At 42.9% G+C, this 8,601-nt stretch overlaps 1 long non-coding RNA gene across 1 annotated transcript; it reads left to right on the plus strand.

Annotated features, from left to right (window-relative positions):
- The first annotated feature begins 5,252 nt into the window (after nt 1-5,252).
- Nucleotides 5,253-8,211, plus strand: LOC110326243. The gene is made up of 3 exons (XR_002380781.1): nt 5,253-5,324; nt 7,272-7,411; nt 7,869-8,211. It is a non-coding gene; the product is annotated as an uncharacterized LOC110326243 (long non-coding RNA).
- The last annotated feature ends 390 nt before the right edge of the window (nt 8,212-8,601 follow it).

Consider the following 8,601-nt stretch of genomic DNA (forward strand, 5'->3'; position numbering starts at 1 on the left):
CGCTCTGTCAAGAGGCTGACAAGGGACGCTAGGCGGACGTTTTTTCTCAAGTGGAGACACGTGTGTATTCAGTATGTATTTTCTTCTGAGGGAAGTTTGCTTTCTTTAGGGTTTTTTTTTTTTTTCTCCATAAATATCACACCTTCTCTGGTACCCTTTCAGGGTCACTTCAGACCAAGCTGTTTCTGGAACATCGAGTTCCTGCTGTTTTGTTGGTTTATTCAGGCGGATGATCTATCTCCATTTCTTCTCTCATAGCAAATTTAGAAGGAAGTTTGTCACAGAAGTGATGCTGTGGTGAGCTGTAGTCTCCTGTATTCACTGGCTAACGCCAGGATTGTGCTGGCTTCGCTGGACAGCGTGAATTTATTTATTAATTTATTTTAGTTTTAATTTATTCTTATAGTGTATCCTGATGGCAGTTTCCCCTCCCTCCTCTCCTCCCTCCCGACTCCCCCAAACCCCCAGGTTTGCTCCTCCCCCTCCATTTCCCTTCCAGTGGTTCTCAACCTTCTTAATGCTGCCACCCTTTAATACAGTTCCTCATGATGTGGTGACCCCCCCCCACCGTAAAATTAGTTGCTATTTCATAACTGTAGTTTTGCTACTGTTAATGAGTCATAATGTAAAACATCTGACAGCCAGGATATCTGATGTGCCCGCTGAGAACAGCTGGTCTATGTGACTGAGTTTCATAGAAGAGCCAGTGTCACTGTGCACTGGCTCCCCGAGTTCGATGGTGTGGACGTACGTCACTTTGCCTTTCGTAGCCATCGAAAACGGTTTGTAGAGCCCTGGCTGCACAGAGTCCAAGCAGTTTAGGACTTTTGCTTCCTAACATCCTATGAGCAACTGTTACTTCTCTTGACACTGTGTGTCTACCCACAAAGCTTTGACTCTAGGTTCTCCTGGGTCAGGGAAGGGGTGAAGCAGGGCTGCTAAAAGAAGAGAGGGGCTTGGCTAGCTCCAGGGGTTTTGAGCAGGATGATTATTAAGAAAAATAAACTACCTTAAGAAATGCTCAGACCACTCACCCGAGTCCTCCCTTGCTCCTGCATTCGGAGGAGGTCTGCTGTTCCGCTGTCACTCATCCAGAGCTATTCTCCAGCTCAAGCTCCAGCTCAAGTCGCTGCCATCCTTCTGATAACTTAGAGTCCTGAGCCCTCTGTTTCCAGCACTATTCACTCAGAGTCACCCAGTAGGCTGAGGTGGCTGGGTTGAAGCCCTGGCATTGTCAGCTGCATGCAGGGCCCATGGTGAGCTTGTCACCTCCAACCTTGGAAAGATATTGTGCTTTTCTCCGAGACCCAATCCTTACCCCTCCCGATACAGACCACTGGCACTCAGACTCATTCCTAGAAATGGGAGCTCTAGGGTGGAAAAATTGAGTCCCTAGAAACCCATTGCTTTGCACAGTTGGTACAGGCTAATGGGGGGGGGGGGCTGGGGAGATGGCTCATTGGCTAAAATGCTGTGTGAGGTCTGGAGTTTGGATCCCTTAACAGTGCAAATGGCAGGTGGGTGTGATGACCCCATGTTATTTCAGCCTGGAAAGGTGTAGACCGGAAATCCCCAGGGCACACAGACTAGCTGGACTAGCCATATGATAAATCTGGCTTTGACAGAGAGATTCCGCCTCAGTACGGTGAAAGAGCAATAAAGATGATTCTGAAGTTCACTAGCTGACATGATTAAAGGCTGGGGTCTGTCGTGAGCCTACCCTCCAAAGGGAAGAAAGTCTTCTGTGATTGGCCAAGTGGAGGGCGAGGGCAGCATGAGGGGAACATCGTGAGATGCAGAGCAGATGGTAGCTGACTCCAGCTCCTCCCAGCAGTGAGCCTGGTGAGCCAGAGTTCTCATGACCTGATCATCCCTTTGACCACAATCTGAAAATGGCAGGTCTTTACCCTATGATCTCAGTTTATAGTAAAAGTCTATGATTCCTGGGAATAATTATGAAAAATGCCAGCAAAAATAATAGTTATTCCCATTTTAATTAACTTTCTGAAGTCAGTGTACAAAATATTGGGTTTCTTGGGTTTGGTCCCCAATACCAAAATATGAATTTTATTATATTTTGATACACATATTTTGTACTTAGTTCATATTTGCTCCTCGCTACCCTCCTTGATCTCTCTATATGTATATAATCCCCATATATATATTTCCTTTGTGTGTGTGTGTATTTGTGTATATGTATGTGTGAGTGTGTGACTATATGTGTGTGTAAATGCGTCTGAATGTGAGTGTGTATGAGTGAGTATGTATGTGTGTGTTAGAGTGTGTGTATGTGTGTGTGAGTGTGTGTATCTGAATCTGGCTTGTTTTGCTTAACATGACATTCTTTAATTCTACCCATTTTTCTTACAGATGCCATAACTTCACTTTTCTTTATGGTTGAATAATTTGCCACTGTGTCTATATACCACAATTTATTATCCATTCATCTGTTGATGAGCCGCTAGGCTATTTCCATTTCTTGATTTTTGTGAATAAATAATCTTCAATACTCGTAATTTATCTCAATTATTTTGCAGTGACAGCTGATGTTTAAAGTGAGATAGTCCAGGAAACTAATCACATCATGAAGATTCAGCTAAAGTAGCTAAGTATTTATTATCTAGATGAAGTGATTAAAGATCACATAGTAGCTGTATAGTTAGAGTCACATGGCCAACAGAGTATAGGCACAGGGTTTAAATTCATATTAGCCTATATTATTTTTCAGCCCTGTAGAATGACTTTATTAAGTAATAGAGGCAGATTCACACCCCAGATAAGTTTTAAGCTCTGTGGGTAAACAAAAAAGTAATTTTTAACAGTTAATAATGTAATTTAGCTATCGTGTTATTATAGCCACAAAGGGTTCTATTTTAAGTTTCTATAGAGACCCAAAAGACAAATCACGATCTTGATGATGAATGAGACCGTGACTTCAGAGTTAGAACACATTTTCTTCAAAAGAAATGTCTGCTTAGGGAAAAGAACACTAAGCATCCCAAGGCCTATAGCACAAATAACTGGAAAAGGAAGAAAGCCAGTCTTGTCACTGCTATCAATGGTTAACTATGAGTGGTGAAGCATGAAGTGCTGAACGCCCAGATGTGGTTCTAGCCATGTACACGGACCACCTTCCATCAGCAGGGCCCACATTACAGATGAGAAACCTGGAACTCGGTGGTTAAACTTCCCCCAGCGTCCTGCACTAGTGCATGCTGGGTTCCTTTGTTACTAATAAAAATCTATAGCTTTTTTTTTTTTTTAAGGGACATTAAGGCATATGAATAATATTAAAATTATCCATCTAATCATCTTGAAATATTATCAGATTTTATTTTTAATGGTGAAAACGTATATTTACTCATAACGTCTTTCATGTTAACCATTTTTAAAAATTTCTTATTGTTCTGTAAACCTCTGGCACATCAATAAAAACTGTTTTGAAAAGTACAACACTACAGGCATTAAATACGAACTTCCCATTCTCCCTCCTAGTTACAGCGGCCCTCACTTTACTTTCTGGCTGTGAATTTGAGTGCTCTGGGCACCTTGGAAGTCGAATCCCACCGCCATTGTCCTTTCTAGGCTTATTTCACTTACAATGTAACTTATTTCCTGCTCTGTGTAAATACTTGGAGCCGCCATTGCTTACTTAACGTTTCCTCACAGTAAAACAACAACACGCTCACACTGAAGAGCCATCAGCCCAACCAGGAATTGCTACAGTTAGAGCGAGTCTTTGGGAAGATTCACTGTTAGTCTTTATGGTATATTTATAGAGGTGTACTTGCTAGGTTAAAGATGTGTACACACCAGGACTTGGATAAATACTGCTTCCAGCCTGGTTATAACTGCCTGCTCCTCTTCCACCGGCACTTACGGTGAAGGAACGATGGTTTTCTAGTCCCCCTTCCTCCCCCTCTTTCACTGTGTTCTGTTTTTAACAACTCAAAGTCAAGTCACTCTGATCCCTCATCAGTCACCGCCTGAAGGGCACTGCAGCACGGATTTCTCAGTGTCTACAGCAAATACCTCCCCCACACAAGCCCAAAGGACTACGGAATCAGACCTGCATGCTTCAAGAGGTTCAGGACACTTAAACTAATCCTACCTAACTGCCAAATCCCAGGCTCTGGTTCAGGATTTTCCCGGTCTTTGAAGATACAGGGGTCGTGTGATTTAGCGCCTAAGGATACAGCTTACACTGACTGAATCCGCCTTTGCTGCTTCTCTGTAAATTCACTCCTGACAACACAGTTGAAACGCCAGCGTGGTCCCTACCCTCAGGTTTTGAGAAGATGCTTTAATTTCTTCATTGAGGAAATCATTGACATGCAATCCTAATTACCTCCAGTGAGAGCTGCTTGTGTTGGTTTGATGATGTAATATCCTTAAGCAATTCAGGTTCTCATATTTTCTTGGTTAAATATCAAGTACAGATTTAACACATCCTTGGGCTGTTCATGTGTAGTGTTGTTTCCAACAAAACAAAACAAAAACAAAACAACAACAACAAATACAAACAAACCAGCTTTGGGGATTTAACAAAGGAATAACCATTAATAAACTGGGATGTCAACCAAAGCATTACTTCTAGGTTATTTCGAATAGTACTGAACAAGCTCAGCGAGCTAAAGGCAGTAGAAAAGTCTAAATATCCCTTAGAGCAGTAGTTCCCTGCATGCAAAGTGCTGTAATGGTAACACAGATCCTCATGTTGTAATGACCCTCCTCAACCACACACTTATTTCCTTGCTGCTCATAACTGTAATTTTGCTACTGTAATGAGTTGTAATGTAAGTATCTGTATTTCCGGTCTTAGGCAGCCCCTGTGAAAGGGTGATTTGTCCTCCAAAGGGGTCGTGACCCACAGGTTGAGAACTACTACCTTAGAGCCATATTACCTATCCAAGGTATGCTTAATTGCTTCAGAATGCACATACATGTGTGCATTCACAGTGACGCACACAGGCACATACATAGGCACAGACATAAACACATACAAATGTGCATTATCACCCCCCCACCCCCACACACAATATTGTAACACCGCTGGTTGTGGAGCCACCCCCTTGGCTGTCTGCTCCCTGAGGGTCTGTAAGAGCAGAAATGGATTTTGATGGTCTGACAGTTCTGAGCTGCCAGTTACCAGTCATAACGGCCAACTTCTTTGCCTTTGGTTTGTGCGGATCAGTGAAACATCACTTACGAAATTCTTCCTCTTTTTATTTTCCGTCATGTGAAGACGGATTGCTGCCGTCAGCAGTCCCTGATTTATTATTCGAGCTGGATACTGGAACTCTGAGGTGTGATTCTGCCACATGGTGGGAACCAGAGAGGTGTTTCTTTTTCTCTGTTTCTTTGTACTTCCGGGCAGCTAACCTAGGCAGTGCTAGGCAGTGGCCCCGCCCCTGACTCAAACATAGTTGTGGGCAGAAGCAGAAACTTTTGTGTATTCCCAGTAGCAGCGACCTCTAGTTGGTGAAACTGGGGGGAAGCTTTCCTTCTGCCTCATTTGCATAAAGCACGGACACAGATGGTGCGTTTACGGCATTAAAATACCATGAAGCCAATGAATAGGAGAAATGTCTGACACCAGCTCAGTTGGGGAAATCATGAACATGACCCAGATACAGATTTATAGCAAAATGAGACAAGCAGAAAATTCATCTTTAGGTCTTTAAGGAGGTCTGTATGGCCATGAACATGTTTGGGAGTTGGGCCTACAGTGTAGGGCTCTCTTGAACTTTTGTTTGCTTTTTGTTTGTGTATAAGTGTGTGTGTGTGTGTGTGTGTGTGTGTGTGAGAGAGAGAGAGAGAGAGAGAGAGAGAGAGAGAGAGAGAGAGAGAGAGACTGAATCTGAGAGAGAGACAGAGACAGAGAATGTATATATCTGTGGTGTATGACTACCTGTGTGTGCATGGATTCTCATGTCTTGGTCCACAGAGGCTGGTGGAGAATGAGACTGTTTGGTCTCCTGCTTTATGACTCTCCACCTTATTCTTTGGGGACAGGTTCTCTCACTGAACCTGGAGCTAGGCTGGTGGCTAGCAAGACCCAAAGATCCTCTTTTGTCTGCCACTGTAATTCTGGGACATGTGGCCATACTAGACTTGTGTTAGGAAGCTGCAGGATGTGGGGAGTAGAAATGAGCTTGTTTACGCATGTCCCCTGGTTCCCTAATTACCAGCCTCTGGTGGTAAAGGCTGTTTCCTTAGTCCTGTTCTGAGAAGACACTGCCTTCCCTATGAAGAAGTCTTTACGTGCAGGAAGTGCCAGGCCAAATGGTCTCTTGCCATAGTTATGGCTCCTCAAGTGACTTCAGGTTGAGATGACAGGCCTATTTGACTTATCTGGGAATGATACAGTCTTACAGCTTTTAGAAGCCTTTGCTATCTGTAGGGACAAATCTTTGCTACAAGCAACCCTGAGTTGGGCTAATAGAAGATGAGTGATTTTGTAGAGTTGATACGAGCCATTCTAAATCACTCAGCACCTGACTTCACATGCATAAGTAAATCTACCAGAGACTAGACAGGCTCCATGGAACTCAGCCCGAAGTGCTGACCCACAGAACCATTCACAAAATGAATATTTGCCAATTTCAACCACTGAATTTAGTGTCAGGATGCCTCGCAGTAGCTTGCTGGCCACACAACTCAGATAATACATTAATATAAAAATAACGCAGCCAAACTAATAAATATCTCCCACGTCCCCAAAGAACAGAAAAAACAACAAAACAGAACATCAATGAGAGAAAAACCAGATACATCTTGTTTTCACATATCAAAAATGATGGTGAAGTTTATAGGTTAATCCAGGCTATTGTGCCCAGTTGTTCAAACACTAGATTATATATTGCTATGAAAAATTATTTCTATCTATCTATCTATCTATCTATCTATCTATCTATCTATCTATCTATCTATTGTCTATCTCTCTATATCTATCCATCTATCTAGCATTTATCTCTCTCTATCTCTATCTATCTATTGTCTATCTCTCTATGTCTATCGATCTATCTATCTATCTATTGTCTATCTATCTATCTATCTATCTATCTATCATATCTATCTATCTATCTATCTATCTATTGTCTATCTGTTTGTCTGTCTGTCTGTCTATCCCTATCATATCTATCATCTATCATATCTATCTATCATATCTATCTATCTATCTATCTATCTATCTATCTATCTATCTATCTATCTATCATATCTCCATCCATCATCCACCCATCTATCAATAATAAGCATTCAATCAACAGACTCTGAATGAAAGAGGTTATTCTCCATGTTGTACGTGGCCTCAGCCAGCCACTCTGAAGCCCGGAAACACCCAGACCTCCTGAGGAGAAATGTGTGCCTCCAGCCTGGCTTCAGAACGACAGGAGGAGACACAGCACTAGTGAGGCATCGGCTGCCCGGCTGACTTTCTTCTTGCTGGCACAGAGCAAACATTTTCTAACTTCTTTTTGCCTAGGAGAGTTTACCTTTGAATGAGCATACACATGAATGCCCGTATGCATATGGTTTTATGTCTCTCTGTGTGTACACATGTTAGAAACATGTAGTGCCCACAGCCCAGAACAGCAGAGCAAGTAATCTCCTCTATCAATGTCCGCCTTATTGCTTTGTAAACAGGGTCTTTTTCCAAAACAGAAGCTCACCATTTTAGCTCGGCTGGTTAGACAGTGAGCTCTTGGGGTCCATGTATCTTCCCTCCCCTTGCCATCTTGCAGTTACAAGCGTGTACAGCCATGCCTGCCCCTGGCCATCTTGCGGTTACAAGCATGTACAGCCATGCCTGATATAGTTTGAAGTGGATGCTGAGGATTCCACCTTAGGTCCATGTGCTTATGCAGGAGCGCTCTTACCGACTGAACCATCTCCCCAGACCGGAGCCCAACCTTTAAAAGAAAGGAAAATGAAATGTCTTTATCATGGTTCTTATTCTCTTCCTCTTTGTCCATATCTTTACTTTCTAGAATGTCCCAGAGCAGACTTTTTGAATGGCTGGGGTTCCAAGTTATAGTCTGAACACCCCTGGCACTCTGGAATGGGGGGGGGGCTACACATGAACTCTCCCTGAGTCTCCACTGCCTCGTGAAATGCAATGGTTCTGATGTATGCATGGATACCTCCAGCTCGCACATTTCATAGGTTTATGATTTCTTTGTTCTAATAAAAAACCATTCACCGGTCTTCAATATGTTAGCTACTTTGCAGTAGCTAGTAGCTCAGTTAAAGCCATCACCCTACAGAAGTGGACTGCTACCCTCATTTTACATGTGAAGAAATGAAGTTTCAAAGAAACCGTTAGGTGACAGACCTGGACCCGAACCCCAGGCAATGTTTTCCTCACCCTGTAGCACTCCGCAAAAAGCTAACAATTCTCAAAACCTCACTGCAGGCCTTCCTTGGCTCCTTTCAGAAGCTTATTGTATCTCAGGAGTGTCCTGAAGATGGTCCTGTGGGTCCTGACTGCTCTTTTAACTTGCATTGGTTTGTCCTTTAAAAAGATTAGTTTTCAATCATTGATTGGGGTTTCACCTGTATGTATGTCGGTGTGAAGGTGTCAGATCCCCTGGAATTGGA

Source organism: Mus pahari, chromosome 9 (assembly GCF_900095145.1).
Source record: "Mus pahari chromosome 9, PAHARI_EIJ_v1.1, whole genome shotgun sequence".
NCBI lineage: Eukaryota > Metazoa > Chordata > Mammalia > Rodentia > Muridae > Mus > Mus pahari.